The following is a 16,754-nucleotide window of genomic DNA, read 5'->3' on the forward strand; positions in this document are numbered from 1 at the left end:
TGGAGGTGGAAACATTCTGCTTTGGGGGTGTTTCTCTGCTAAGTGGCCTAGCCAGTCTCCGGACCTTAATCCCATAGAAAATCTGTGGAGGGAGCTGAAGCTTCAAGATGCCAAGCATCAGCCTAAAAACCTGAAGGGTTTGGAGAGGGTCTTCAGATAGGAGTGGACCAACATCCTTCCTGAGATGTGCACAGACCTGGAGACCAGCTACAAGAAGCGCCTGACCTCTGTGTGTACAACTAGGGTTTCTCCACCAAGTAGGCCTACTAACACATGTTTTGCAAGGGCATCAAATACTTATTCCCCACAGTTTATTGCAAATACATTTTTATCTTTTATATAATCTCAATTTCTGGATTTTCTTTTTAATATTCTTACTCTCACTGTTAAAATAAACCTACCATTACAATGATAGGCTGTTCATTTCTTTGTAAGTGGGCAAACTTATAAAATCAGCAAGGGATCAAATACTTATTTCCTCCACTGTAATGTCTATAAAATATATTCATTGTGTGTTAACACAAAATCTACAGCTCCTCTACCACAACCATCAGCAACAAGTGGACATGGAGAACTACATGAACTACATGTTGCTAAATCCACCGCAGAGAATAAACTGAAGGGCAACCAGGCAACCATGGCAACCATGCTCGGGGGTCTTCATCGCTGCTTTTGGTGTATTTTGTGGTGGAAGTACAGCGCCACTTACGATTTTCTCGTTAAATTTGGCGGCTTTCCAAACCCTCCGGCTACTTATTTGTGTCAAAAGCGACTAACGACTAATCTAACGATTTATAATGGTGTTATTAGGGACTTTTCTGGTGTTTGGAGACTCACGTATTGTTCTGCAGTTAACGAGCCGCGGGTGCTGCCGTGAGCCCCGCCTCCCTCCCATAGTACTTCCAGGGGCGTCGCCTGGCCCCGGATGTTTTTTCTTTAGCCCCGGACAAATTCTCCCTCAATAATATAATACATTAACCTACTTTACCTATAGGACGGACGGCAGAATTGTAATTTCCCATGTTAAGTGAATGCAACACAGAGGCAAGATGACGCCACCAGACCAATCAGAGAGTTGCATGGAAATACACGTGTTTTATTGGCTGACAGGTACGTACCTCTCCTCTGTGACAATGTTTAAACTTTAAACTGTCAGCCCCGGACGCACTGATTCTGAAGATGGACATTAGACATTTCTTTAATAAAAAAGACGGCAATTCTCAGGTGGTGGCTCACACAACAACCCCAGAGCCACCACCTGAGCCAGGTGAACAAGGTATGTCCCTGTCAGTAAACTTACAAGTTATGCGAACATGTAAGCAAATTATAGCTACGTTGACGTTACTTTGAATCGCGCGGGTAAGCTAAACCGTTAGCAAGTAGCTATAGCTAGCCAGATATATTAAATAAACACTTTGTCATACAATCTAAATGTTGTGTTTTTTAGCGTTACTTGGTGATTTCAAAGAAAGCTCTCTGGGAAATGTTGACTTACTGTCTGTTAGTGTTCGACATGAAGCTAGAAGCTACCTTACAGTAAGTAGTACACAGTTGATCCTGATTCCTGAGTCCTGTCAGTTAAAGTGTTTCATAGTTAGCTTAGCTAAGCATCAACCTAGCACTGAAATATATATATGGATGTTATGTGACAGTATTTCTGAGAAAAAGTCAGCTGAAATGGTGGCATAGTTGCCACTGCTTTACGTGTCGACAGCATGTTTGAACGTATTTGCAGCAGTACATGTGGCTGTCTGGCCACTGACGTTGCCATAACAACACCTGCATTTAAATGTGCAACCTCTTTTTGTGACAGATTTTGCATGAAAATATAATTCTTCTGATTGATATTTCCTATTGACAGCTAGTTTCTATGTGAACATTATGAGATGGACAGCCAGCTAACAAGCTTTTTATACAAATATTTCAGATCAAAGCCAATCCAGTGGGGCTCCTGAAAGGGAGCAAGGGACACTATGCTCCCAAATATTAAGCCTTGACCCGCATCTTAAAATTGATATGATCAAAAAATGATCTGCATTGTCGGAGGCCTTTTTTCCTCATTATCATGTCAAATTGTACAGCTTTCCTTAGTGTTGAATGCAGAAAGATGACTATATTAGAGTATTAAGTGAAAATGACTATTAAAGTTTTAAGTAAATATATTAAGTGAATTACTCAAACTGCATTTGTATACGAATGATTATGTCCTATTGGCAGATAACTACTCTAACAGTGATATCTACACGAGATGTAAATGTAACTATTTTCAATTGGTTAGTATTACATTTTGTGACAGTGTGGTGACACTCATTTTAATGAAGACAAATGTGTGTATCTTGAAATTCATTTATTTGACAGCTGGAAACTGATACATACTTGTTTGTGTTTACCTACACAGTCATCACAGATGAGCCAAACAGAGTAGAGGATGAAGAAAGGAGAACAGGAGAAAGGGACACACAAGAAGGAGATACAACAGACAAGAACGACAATGGAGACAACAATGAACAGGAACACCAGAACAGACAAGAGTCAATGAGTAACATGACTGATTTAGGGACTGCAGATACAGGGCCAAGGCAAGTGAGACATCACTGCTTTCCATCCAGCATGTTTGGCCAGCAAAAGAGATCATTTCAACCGCAAACAGCAAGAGATGAGGGAAGCAGCAAGTGATGAGGGATTATTATTTCCTCCTTCCATCCCTTTTTTCTGTTTAATCTGATTACTAACAACTTCTAATAATTTGACATAGTTTATGATTTAATTGGAAAATGAAGTGTTTTTAAATAATAAACCCGTTTCTGATTCTGATTCTTTGATTTCTTTTTGACATATGGGTGTTGAGAGATGTATCCATATCTCTTAATGTTGCTCTCAAAGTGCACAAGATTGATGCTTTTAACTTCAGTATTTAAAAAAAGTCTTCCTGGGGGACCCCAGAGGAGGTGAGTTCCCCCCAAAATAGCACTTTATCTCTGCTTATGTAACTCCGGTGTAGTGTCCCCTCGGCAACAGATCACTCAGAGCTGGTGATTACTTTCCTGCATTTCATAGACAGCATATAAAAAGGACACGTGAGCTGCATTGCTTAAGAGATCCTCTCATGCTATCTCTTTTACAAAATAAGTGTCCAGTCAACAACAAAACATCAGTGATCGTATAGTGGTAGTATATTTTTCACAAGCAATGTGAAACATTAAACTTATACAAACTGGTGTACAAAACTCACATACCTGCGTTGATCTCCTGGAGTGTCTCTACTCTTTCTTCTCCACATCTCTTGTCCACCATCAGAGATTGCAAACATTTCAGAAACAGCTAGAGGTAGGGGACAAACAACTTGTTCGCTGGGCATGTCAAAAACCTCCCTGCTTTGATCAAGACTTTAGGGAGCCTTTCAGCCCCTCTAGCAAAGGGACTGGAAAGCAAGCTTTGAAAATGCAGTACCATCTACATGCTGTCCTGTTCCAGACACTGCTCTCAACCACTCAGGGCCTGCACAAATACCTGCAGAAAGAAACAATTGACTTGGTGCAGGCAGTAGATTACAAAACAGCAGTTGAGAACACACTGAAAAGTTACCAAAGTAACGAGAAAGCACGAGGTCTATGACAAGACCAAGGCCCTGTGCAATGATCTTGATGTTCCCGAAACTGACACAGAGGAAGAAGCGTAGAAACATGGAAGACTTTGTAGTCAAGGCATCATGTGGAGCAACATTAAACATAAATAAACTGGTGTACAAAACTCACATACCTGCATTTCAATGGACAGCATAAAAGGACTCGTGAGCTGGGTTCTGGTGCTCAGATTAGCTATTGATGATCACGTTGATAAATCATATAAAACAAATAGCCAATCACACAAAAAACATGTTGCTGTGACTGTGAGCATTAAACAATTAACATTAAACTAAACAAACACAACAGTACGTTATTGTCCTTATAAAATAAAAACATACATTTTGTCCACCGAGATAATACAGGCACCTTACCCTCAAGAGATCCTCACGTGCTATTAGAATCTCCCACAATCCATTGCCGTAACAAAGCTAATGCAGGCACACGTTTGTGACACCAGATGGTGCAATTGTGTATGTGCGTGTGGGGAGTCTTGCAGTAGAAAATTTGACTGTAGCGCCGCCACTGTGGGCTAAGCCCCGAATGTTTCCAGGTCCAGGCGACGCCCCTGGTACTCACAGGTGCTCAGACTGACAGTTGCCTGGCCGCAGTAGAGCTGCTGCTGCAGTCAGAGCAGAGAGGAGACAACCACACTCCCCCGCGTCGAGACTGCAAATGAATTGCGCATGCGCCAACTGCCAAGCCGTCCTGGTTTTGAGCGGGATTTAAATGTAAATGTTTCTTCACTCACTTTCACACTATAATAAAGTTATGTTCTGCTTAAGACGGGGAAGCAACAAAGTAATTGTACCTTGCAGAATAGAGACATTTCTGATCTACTGTCGTCTGGATTTAACTCCGGTGGTTTCAAGTTTTGATCCTTGAAGGGTTGGGAACGTTTTTTGTACTCCCCTCTACCATGCTCTCTCCTACAGCCGCCATTACATGATATGCAAATTAGGCGATGGCGTCATTTAGCGACTTCTGGCGACTTTTCGGACAGCCAATAGCTACTTTCCTTACTATGGAGTTGGCAACACTGCTTACAGGCCTGGCATATGTACTACAGCATCTCCCGCGGGTCGAGCGGTCTCGTACGAAGGGACACGTTTATTGAGCCGTATCCGTGTGAACGGAAGACTTTTTTGATATCGAATTTGGTTCGTTTGCGTTTCCGTGTAAATGGGGCCTAAGTCTGCCTCATTAGAGATACAGTAAGTGGAAAGTGAATTAGCTTTGAAGTACTAAACCAACAGCAGGCTGTAATGGTAAATGCCAGCAGCACTCAGTGTGGGGGAAGCAGTGATCATTTCCATAGTGCTGCTGAAAATGACACATGGTGTTTGAGTTGTGATTATGTGGATCCTCTGAATGACTCCCCTCAGGTGAAGAAGGCAGCATGGTGGAGGAGGAGGATCAGAGAGGCTTCTGGCTTTAAGTGGTAAGTGGGTTCAGCTATTGCACTCTTGTGATAAGAAGGAAAGGTTGGTCAAACTAACCTGAAGATGAGGAGAACTTTTTCTTCTCAAAATCATTGTTAGTTAAAGGACAAAACGTTTCTTTTAAATGTTTCTTACTGTCAGCAAATCACATGAAAGGATCTCAAATCCAAAATGTTCCTTTCATACATTTTCATGTGCTTTCAATCCACTCTGACTTCCCTAACCTGAGGCAGGTATGAATATTTAGAAACAGCTCAGACATATTCAAGATTTAAAAGCTTTATTGTCATAGAGTATGCACAGTAGCTACAGTTTAGTGCTGGTAATGTAAAGTCCCATGCTCCTCCAACATTGCAACATAAATATATATGACATAAAACAATAAAACACATTTAAAAAACATTAAAATAGTGCAAGAAGAAACACAGTACAATAAAATAATTATGTAGTGCAGGATTATCCTTCAAGACCAATGTGCAAGTAATGCGGATCAAGTAAACTATATAACTGTCAAAATAAAAAATAAATACAATAAGCCAAATGTTGCAGATAATCTTTTAATTAGAGTATTATATAGTTACACTGAACTTTAAGTATAATTCAACTGAAAAACCAATAACAAAAAAAAGAACAAAAAATAAATAAATAATAATAATCGTTTTATTTCGATTATGTTGTTTTCATAATCGTTGCAAGCCAAAATCGTAATTGCGATTAAAATACGATTAATTGAGCAGCCATAGTTTGTGCCATAAGCTGTACATGTAGTTCTGCTGGTGTAATTGCAGTGGCATTTCAATTTATAAAAAATACAGGAATTTACATAACAAAATCTGCTATGGGTTTTTAATGTTGTAATCCCTAAAGGTTGGGAAACACCCAAAAATAATTAGATCAAATATAATAAAAATATAGAGACCTAAGAGTCCTCATGGAAGCATCAGAGGGAGACTTAACAGAAGTTATCAACCTCATTTTTCACCTTGAGCTTCTGACGCCTCTCGTTTGAATGCACAATCAAGAAAGGAAGAAGAAAATCAACCAAAAATATTTAGATGAACACATGGATATGTGAGTTTTGGTTTAAAATAGAGCTGAAGTTTTACGCCCATTTTAATATTTAACTTGATGAAATGCTGATTCTTTTAACACTTTTCAAAGTGAAGAGTCCGGTCAAATAAAATGAAAGAAAAAAAAAACCCACCCAAATATTAAAATGTGTACTAAAAGAATATTAAAACATATTAAAATGTTGATCCATAATGTTAACATGAATGATTAACATTAACGTAAGCTTTTCTCTGTTTTTCCATCTGGTATAATGCACTCTACTTTTCTTATATTATCTTCCCTGTGTTGAAAGGTGCCATATAAATAAACTTGCATTGCCTTCCCTAGTCTTATTGTTGCTTTCCCTAAGTACTGCTGGATTGCTAAAAAAGTATACACTTTTTCTTCCGTTGCCAAGGAATTAGCTGAATCTGTGCTTGTTTGTTTTCTCTAAATCCCTGGGACAAGTGTGGCAGAGACGAATATGACTCTGAACGTGAAATGTGTTATAACAGCGCTGTGTCAGCGTGTTTTTTGCAATCTGACTTTTTCACATTATAACAGAGGGGTTGATTTTAGTCTAATGTCACTTTGGAGGCTGCAGTTTGTGGTGCTCTTGTAATAGACAGCATTATATTTGAAATGTGGTACCTTCATTTTAAAGGAAGGTATAGATGTGTTTGTGTCTTCATCAGCGGTGGAAGAAGTATTCAGATGCTTTACTTAAAAGTAAAAATACCAATATACTTCAAAATACTTCATTACAAGTAAAAGTTTTGCACTTAAAATCTTACTTAAGTAAAAGTTATAAAGTATTATCAGCAAAATGTACTTGTACTCATTGGGCAGAAATATTTCCTTTATGTGTGTATATAATTATATTTATATGTGTGACATTTCTAGATAATGCTGTTGCATCAAGTGGCATTGACTTTTTGTAAAAACATTAAATACCTTTTTTCTTTAGTGTCCACTATTTACATTTTTAGGGATGGGTTTTGTTAAAAGAAGCGAAAGCTGTTAAATAAACGCAGTGAAGTAAAATTACATTATTTCCCGTTTAAAGTAGAGTATAAGTATAAAGTAGCATACAATGGAAATACGCAAGTTAAGTACCAGTACTTCGAAACAGTATGAGTAAACATACTGAGTTACTTCCCTCTGGTCTTCATGTACAATAATCAGATCCAGAACAGCTTGCTCTGCCTTAATAAAAAGTACCTTTCAGTGACACAAGAGGGCGACTGGCGCTCAATTTTCACAAAGTGTATAAAGTTTGGAGGACTGGATGCATCATGTTACATCTGAGCTGAATAATTGTATTGCTCTAACCCACAAGAGAACATTTTAAATTCTAATTCAAACATATGATCCCAAAGATACTTAACCTGTCATAATTGCACACAACACATCAAATATTTCCCCTTGTTATACATGCATAATCAGTTGTCTCAAAACTCTCTGTGCAGCTCTTTTTAGTCATGCCATACAGACCCTCAGACTGCACACCAATCATTTATATATTCAATCAAATATGGTCTGCTTCATGCGCTTCCATTCACATATTTGAATTCAATGCCCAACCTTAACCATCTTGTGAGATCTTCGCAAATTCCAGGGTCTCTATCTAAATAAGACCCGATGCTGAACAGCTTGGTTATGCATTACTGTCCCTTGAAATGGAGCTTAGAGCAGTATATTGGCAGGAGGAAACCACAACTAAATTCTGTCTCTTATTACTATTCCCCGATTTAATATTGTGTTTTTGATCAGTTCCTGTTATTGATTTTCTTCCTTTCTCATCATACCTGTTGCAAAATGTCAATACATGTTTGATACATATACGTTGCTGGCAGTGTGTCCATAGTCCAGTCAGGGGCTTGGCAATTATATAGTGTTCAATAGAGAATCTCTTTTCTCAGACAATAACTGTTCCATGGGCTCTTTCCCTATATTTGACCAATGCTCACATGTTTTTTTTTACTATAGAAATGTCTTTCTGTGTCACTTATAACCCAACCTAGTATTCCTGTCAGGTTCTGTGCATAAAGTATTTTATGATAGCTTTAACCACTGCTTTTCCTGAGGGTAATTGTCTGTCAAATCACTCGTAAAGTCGTTGTTTAGCCTTCATGTCCAACTTCTCATTTCCTTCCAGCCCAACACAAGCAGTAACCCAAAGGAATGAGATATCCAATCCCCTATAATGTAGCCCGAGCAGCTCATGAACCATTTCATACACAATATCCTGGCTGCAAGAACACTTTCCAGACTTAATGTTTGAAGGCCCTGCCAAGCTATCACACTGGGAAGGGTCATTTTCTTATTTCCTTTGTAATGCTTACATTACTCTATACTAAAAGTGAATATCTTGTGTTAGTCAATGTAAAAACCGTTTTGTACAAATGTCCACTTTGGAACCTTTGGTCTTTGCTCCAGACTTGTATTTATATTATGGATGGCATAATGAATCTTCACAGTATAAATCTAATGATGAAAAAGTTAGGCTTAGTTTTAGATTTGTGTCTTAGATTTCATTATCAACCCAAAACTGTAGAACCTAGACTCTTCATGTTCCCATCCCTTCAGTAAAATGACCTTATATGACGTGATCTAGCATGTCAGATTAACACAATATGCCAACCTGAAATTGATCCTTCCAATTTGTAAAAGGTATTTCCCCGCAAATCTGCTTTTTAAATTTAATTTTGTATTAATTATAATTGTATTTAGTAGTGATATAGCAATTAAAGTGCATGCAAGTGCAGTGTCAGGAATACACGCAACAGAGTAATTAGAATTGACCAGTAAAGACAAATAACGGCAACCTATTGACCCTCAGGAAGGCGTTTGCTCTGCTTGATTTATTGTTTTCTGCCAAATCTGCTTTTATTCAAGCTCAATATATGAGCCGATATTATGGATCATAAACCCCAAACAATCAACTAAAAAGGGCTTAAAAATAGGTAAATAAAGGTGTAAAAGTGGTGTTGGTATCTAAATCTTGTAATGTTTCTAGGGTTGGGGCTAGCTCTGTTTCAAAGTGAACAGCTTCATCCCTTCACACTGCTATTGGTTAATAATTCAGAGCCACACTATATAAGGATCGATGTATACTGAGTGATCTTTTCTGCTGTTTTGGTCCCAGTCTCTCTCTGTTATTGTGAATCCTACAGAACAGAACATATTGACCACTGCTGCTACCCCCCTCAGCTGAGATCGATCAGGAAGTTCAGATAACTTGAAGCTCAGCAAGTGTTTGGTGTACTCTTTAATATTAACATTTATGTAAGAGACGATATCGAGCAAGCTTATATATCAATTTCAGTCCGAATGAATTATCTGGAAGAGGTTATTAGATGGATAGATAGATGGATAGATAGATAGATAGATAGATAGATGGCTAGACAGATAGATGGATAGATGGATGGATAGATAGATAGATAGATAGATGGATAGCTAGATAGATGGATAGCTAGATAGATGGATAGATAGATGGATAGCTAGATGGATAGATAGATAGATGGATAGATAGATAGATGGATAGATGGATAGATAGATGGATAGATGGATAGATGGATAGATAGATAGATGGATAGATGGATAAATAGATGGATAGATAGATGGAAAGATGGATAGATAGATAGATAGATGGATAAATAGATGGATAGATAGATGGATAGATAGATAGATAGATAGATAGATGGATAGATAGATAGATGGATAGATGGATATATGGATAGATAGATGGACAGATGGATAGATGGATAGATAGATAGATGGATAGATAGATGGATAGATGGATAGATAGATGGATAGATAGATAGATGGATGGATAGATGGATAGATAGATAGATGGATAGATGGATAGATAGATAGATGGATAGATAGATGGATGGATAGATGGATAGATGGATAGATAGATAGATAGATAGATGGATACACTGTAAACCCGAACGTTCAAAAATAATTAAATAGATTAATTAGTGTAAACTTAAATTTAAAAAAAAGTTCTACTAACTTCAATATATTCAGTTCCTGTGACTGTTCTTCGTTTTTGAGTTAAGTAAACTGATAATCTTTGATTAACTTGAACTATTTGGCGGATTAAGTAAGCATCACTTAAACATATACATTGAACTGTACTCATTTCTAATGCTTATTGTGTGTCTGACGTCACTAACCGTCACTAACTGTCGAAAGTGGGATGCAGCACATGCAGCTAATACCTGCAATAAGGTGGATCTTCACACTTAATTTCCACACTTTCCGGTGGTAATCAGCATCATTGGTCTCACTGTAAGTACAATATTCATATTTCTTCACTTTTTTTAATATTTTGAGATTAAACATGTGAAAGAGAGTGTTGATGTTAGCCAGATACATGCATGTTAGCTAGCATTAGCCATAGGTTGAGTCAGCAGATTCACAGAAATGCCTGAATTATTTGCACAGTTACTGTATAATGTTAACTTGTAAGATATGTAGTTGTGGAAACTTGGTGCCAAAATAGGGCTGTCACTTTTTGTATATGATGAAAAATGTCATTGCCCCTAAGCTAATTATGTATTCAAAAAGTTCAGCCAAATGCATTGTGGTTGTGGGTGCTCGTAGTGACGGCAGCCGTTGAAACACTAACATAACAGGTAGGTTTCCTAATAAAAGTCTTCAATGTTAGTTTAATCAATTTATACTCAAATGTGTGTCATAATATACCCAACCATTTACTTAATTTACTACGAGCAACCCCGAAGGCATTGGACTGAAAGTCACTATTTAACACGGTCACTAGCTAGCTAGTTTGCTAACAGTTAGCAAGCTAACATTTTCATCCACTGTAAACCACGAGGTGCGGAGGATTGTGTGTGCTCCCTCCGTGCTCTCCTCGCTGCCGCTGAATTAAGAGACCCGCTGCTAAAGTTTAACACTCTCCTTCACCCAGGTTTCAACCTCTTTATACGGTTTCAACGAGCGTGAGGCCACACACACGGGACGGAGCAGAGCAGAGACAGGTAATGTTAAATTGAATATAACGTTGTCAGTTATAAACAAGCTCGGTAGTGAACGCTTGTCCATTTGTTGTCCATTAATTCATCATTTACCATACTAACATTTCCCCAATGGATGTTTAAGAATGTATTAAGCAGTAGCTTACATTACATTTTAAATATTGGATTTGTTCAGCTTTAGTCTGAAGGAGATAAACCACACTGTAAACCACGAGGCGCGGAGGGTTGTGTGTTTGTGTTCCCTTCACTTCCACTGCTGAATTACGAGAGCCGCTGCTAACGTTTAACACTCTCCTTCACCCAGGTTTCAACCTCTGTATACGGGTTCAACAAGCGCGAGGCCACACACATGGGGCAGAGCAGAGAAAGGTAATGTTAAAGTGAATATAACGATGTCAGATTATTAACAGGCTTGGTAGTGAACGCTTGTCCATTTGTTGTCCATTAATTAATTTACCATACTAACATTAACTCAATCAATCAATCAATGTTTATTTATATAGCCCAATATCACAAATGTTACATTTGTCTCAGTGGACTTTACAGTTTGTACAAAATATCAGTATGACAATACGACACCCTCTGTCCTTAGACCCTCACATCGTACAAGGAAAAACTTCCGAAGAAAACCCACAGTTTAAAGGGAAAAATGGGAGAAACCTCAGGGAGAGCAACAGAGGAGGGATCCCTCTCCCAGGACGGACAGACAATGGATGTTTAAGAAGTTATTAGGCAGTAGCTTACATTACATTTTAAATATAGGATTTGTTCAACCTTCCCCAAGGAGAGGATCTCTCAAGTCTTGAGCACTTGAGGCAGACAATTGTTGAGGAAGTCAAGAAGACTGAGATGGACCTACCCCTCATTAAAAAGATGATGCACACCACATTTGCACTGCGGGGACAGACCATAGTGAGGACATGCCCGGCAGTGAACGAGCTCATGGACCTCTGGCCTGCTCTCAAAATGGAGTCTGAGGTAATATAGATTAGTTCTCTTTTTCCTGTTTTCTTCTTTATTGATAATAGCGCATTCTGTGACTCTTATAGTGGCTATTTGCTGTATATAGGAGTGTCATAGATCTTCAAAGTTCCAGTTCCTTCCCTGTGGTGTAATGTAATGCAAGGAAAAGAACAGTCCAGGTGAAGTTCTCGTTCTTGCCACAGGGAAGGAACTGACTGGTCAAACTTGGAGGATCTATTACATTTGTAAGGAGGATACCACTTTAACCTAGTTTGATTTATTTGGAACTGACTAATTGACATTGCTGTATTGTCCTTCTGCTCTGTTTTTTAAATAGGTGTATGCAGAGTTCCAACGGATTACAAACCAGAATCTGCCCAACACGTTCTACGCTGCTTTTGACCGCCATCTTCCTCGACTGATGGCCATATTTAGACAGAAGGCGTCCAAATCTGGGAGACAGCTGAGGCTTTGGCTGAAATTTTAAAAATCCACAATGAACAGGTAAAGAGATTATTTTACAATTCAAAGGTTGAACATCTAACGTTAAACAGATTAAAAAAATATCTTTTGAATTTTACAATTAGCCCACTTTGTTTTTGCTATTTGTCTGATTGCATTAAAGATGTGAACAGGTTGTCTGGGGATATATGTTCTGATTGGATTGACAGGTTTGTTCAGTAAACTTCACAGTCAACAGTTTGTACGCTTGTATTTTTATCGTTATAGGAATTACACGACATCAACACCAGGCGTACCACCGTTATCCATGCCCTTCCTGTGTATCTGCAAGAGGACACCTCTGGATTTGTACGAACCTGCACAGTGAGTCTCCTTAATTCATTAACAGTACCACTCTATATTAAGTGAATAGTTCATTAAAATACAAATATTTGTTTGCACTTATCCTGTTTCTGTCTATCCATCCATATAGTTTGTGTGATTTGCAGAGGTTTTGGTCTGTTTTCCTTCACCCAAATACAAATGAACTGAATCGTTTTTTTTGTTTGAAGCGATACTGAAGTTAAGTAAAACATTTATTGGATATGTTTTATCTCCTGGCACTTGGTTTCACTGGTAGCTCGTCTGATTATTTGGTGTAGAACACCTGTTTTCACCTTTAAATGTGTAGTCTGTTGACAAAACAACTCTCTAAAACATAGTTCTAACTAAAATATGAACAACTTAGAAAGTATATCTCCAAGAGTTGCAGTCAAAAGATATTGCCACACAGAAAATCACGATTTTTAAAAATGTTCCTGCGAGGCGGGTGTGGCGCAGTGGATAGAGCATTGGTGTTCGGATCACAGGTTCAAACCCCACTGCAGTCAGCATGTCGTTGTGTCCCTGAGACTCTTCACCCCAAATGGCTCCTGTGGGGATTGCCCACAGTATTGAGTATGTAAGTCGCTTTGGATAAAAAGCGTCTAACAAGTAACATGTCATGTAATGTAATGTAATGCAGCTTTAGTATCTGGTTCCGGCCATTTGTTTTAGAAATTAAAACAGTCTAATCCCTTAAGCCAGTGGTTCTCAACCTGTGGTATGTGTACCACTGGTGGTACGCCAGCTCCCGCTAGCGGTACGCGGAGGAATCTGACATATAACAAGTAACATGTAATGTAATGTAATGCATGACCAACACCCAGTTTGTGATTATTATCTCTCTTTCATTCATTTAGGAAGAGTCCGAACCAGAGCTTGGAGGTGTTGCAGTGGCCCTCCTTACTGTCACCAGTGACAATGGCACAAGTCAAGTGCAATATCAGCCTGTGACCATCTCTGTTGTCATCGAAAATGATATTGTGGTCAGCCTCCTCAGACTTGCAGATGCATTCCTGGTAATGTTTGGACTAATTTATGCAGTACACCTCAGCTATCCCAAAGGACTGACAAACACTTTCGAGTTCACTCAGAAGGTTTTATTTGGTCTGGAAGATGGTAAATTGTCGCCCAAGTTGCAGACCCTCAAGAATGACTTGCTGATGCATGTGTAGAAATGCATCTGAAAAACAGGTGTGGAGTGGGGCATTTTCCCTCTACTTCAAAGTGATTTCCTTCTGAAATAAAAATGTCTTAAGAAAGTTGCTGTACCAGTTGCTGCAGGTTTTCAGCCAGGTGGTCAAGCTGCTCAATGTTCCCTTTTACTTGTACATGTTGTATTAATGTCAAATGTGTACTGTTTACCATTGTTCACATCAAAGTATCTTTGATTTTGAGGGATGACTGTTTGTACTTTAATAATACCAAATATTTCTGATTAACTGGCATTAATCATGTTTGTTTGTTGTTGTTGTTGCACTTTAACTCATCCAGGTGAAGATTTGATACTTGTTCATGTAATTCATTTACATTTTACAGTTTTACAGTTAAAGGGTTCAGACTGTCATTGTAATTTTATCAAAGTTGTTGCTCTATTCAGGTTTTAACCAAAATGTGCCAAAAGTACAATTGCCTTTGCATTTTTTTATTTTTTTTTATGACTACTTATTTTACTGTCTTGTAAATGTTAACAGGACAGCATGTTAAATAAGAGGGCTAGAAAATAAATTTAGTAAAGCTGTTCAAGTTCACTGTTCACTCGATTCAATTGAGGCAATCAGTTGTGTCAATGTTTTTAAGTTATGTGATTTTGAGTTGACTAAGTCAATGTGTTTGGTTTGGTTGAAATAATAAATATTGAGTTCTGTTAACCCAAAAAAAAAAGACTTTGAGTACTTATGTCTTTAAGTTCTGGTAACTTAATCCATTAGTAGAGGTGAATTCAAATGTTTAAGTCACAGTCCTGAACATATTTGAGTTGACTTAATAAGCCATTTTAATTTTACTGTAATCAATAGGTACATGTAGCATTTAATCAAATTATTTAAGTTCTTGAAAATTGTAAGTTTTGAGTTGATTAACTTAAAATACTTGAGGCAATCAGTTGCCCTAATTTTTTTGAGTTAAGTTTACTTATTGGGGCTTACAGTGTAGATGGATAGATGGATAGATAGATAGATGGATAGATAGATGGATAGATAGATAGATGGATGGATGGATAGATAGATAGATAGATGGATAGATGGATGGATGGATATATAGATGGATGGATGGATAGATAGATGGATGGATAGATGGATGGATGGATATATAGATGGATGGATGGATAGATAGATGGATGGATAGATGGATAGATGGATAGATAGATGCAGAGCCGGCCCGACCCATTAAGCGACATAAGCGGCCGCTTAGGGCCCCGCTGCCACTAAGGGGCCTCCTACAGTAGCAACAACAAAAAATCTCAGTACACCGTCGCCGTGATAAGTATGTTTAATTAATTGTGTTAATATGCCTAGATTGCCTACTCTCAAAGTCATGTATTATATTATTGAGTCAATAATATAATACATTAACCGTGCTTTACCTGAACCTCATCATGACACAAGAGAGGACGGCAGGAATGTAATTTCCCATGTTCAGTGAATGCAACAGAGGCAAGACACCAGACCAACCAGAGAGTTGAATGGAAATAAACATCCGTCTTATTGGCTGACAGGTACCTATCCTGTGAGCTGTGACAATGTTTAAAAATAAACTGTCAGTCGGACTCAGAGTTTTTGAAGATGGACATAAGAAAACATTTTCTTAAAAAAGACGGCAATTCTCAAGTGGTGGCTCACACAACAACCCCAGAGCCACCACTTGAGCCAGGTGAACAAGGTATGTAAATGTCAGTCAACTTCCAAGTTATGCGAACATGTAAGCAAAGCATACATTACAGCTACGTTGACGTTACTTTGAATCGCGGGGGTAAGCTAAACCGTTAGCAAGTATCTATAGCTAGCCAGATATATTAAATAAACACTTTGTCATACAATCTAAATGTAATGTTTTTTAGCGTTACCTGGTGATTTCAAAGAAAGCTCTCTGGGAAATGTTGACTTACTGTTCGACATGAAGCTAGAAGCTACCTTACAGTACACAGTTGATCCGGAGACCTGTCAGTTAAAGTGTTTCATAGTTAGCTTAGCTAAGCATCAACCTAGCACTGAAATATATGGATGTTATGTGACAGTATTTCTGAGAAAAAGTCAGCTGAAATGGTGACATAGTTGCCACTGCTTTACGTGTCAACATCATGTTTGAATGTATTTGCAGCAGTAAATGTGGCTGTCTGGCCACTGACGTTGCCATAACAACACCTGAATTTAAATGTGCAACCTCTTTTTGTGACAGATTTTTGCAAGAAATTATAATTCTTCTGAATGATATTCCTATTGACAGCTCGTTTGTGAACATTATGAGATGGACAGCCAGAGAGAATAAATGAAAAACAGTTATGAAATACTATATGACAAAACAAGAATACAGTTTAAGTGATCCAGTGGCCCTGGATAGATGGATGGATGGATATATGGATAGATGGATGGATAGATGGATATATACAGTAGATAGATAGATGGATGGATAGATGGATGGATGGATGGATGGATAGATACAGTAGATGGATAGATAGATAGATGGATATATGGATAGATAGATAGATAGATGGATGGATGGATATATACAGTAGATGGATAGATAGATAGATGGATAGATGGATAGATAGATGGATGGATGGATGGATGGATGGATGGATAGATGGATCGATAGATAGATGATAGATGGATGGATAGATAGATATA

The 16,754-nt window shown here is 38.2% G+C and overlaps 1 long non-coding RNA gene across 3 annotated transcripts; it reads left to right on the forward strand.

The window, feature by feature from the left end:
* The first annotated feature begins 10,112 nt into the window (after positions 1-10,112).
* Positions 10,113-14,793, forward strand: LOC117533702. Of its 3 annotated transcripts, none has more exons than XR_004567096.1 (7): positions 10,113-10,414; positions 11,058-11,127; positions 11,429-11,493; positions 11,717-12,102; positions 12,425-12,591; positions 12,817-12,912; positions 13,770-14,793. It is a non-coding gene; the product is annotated as an uncharacterized LOC117533702 (long non-coding RNA). The 3 variants fall into 3 exon arrangements; XR_004567095.1 differs by lacking the exon at positions 10,113-10,414 and adding an exon at positions 10,674-10,761; XR_004567094.1 differs by lacking the exon at positions 10,113-10,414 and having other exon boundaries at positions 10,811-11,127.
* Positions 14,794-16,754: the final 1,961 nt, after the last annotated feature.

Source organism: Gymnodraco acuticeps, unplaced genomic scaffold (genome assembly GCF_902827175.1).
Source record: "Gymnodraco acuticeps unplaced genomic scaffold, fGymAcu1.1, whole genome shotgun sequence".
Classification (NCBI taxonomy): domain Eukaryota; kingdom Metazoa; phylum Chordata; class Actinopteri; order Perciformes; family Bathydraconidae; genus Gymnodraco; species Gymnodraco acuticeps.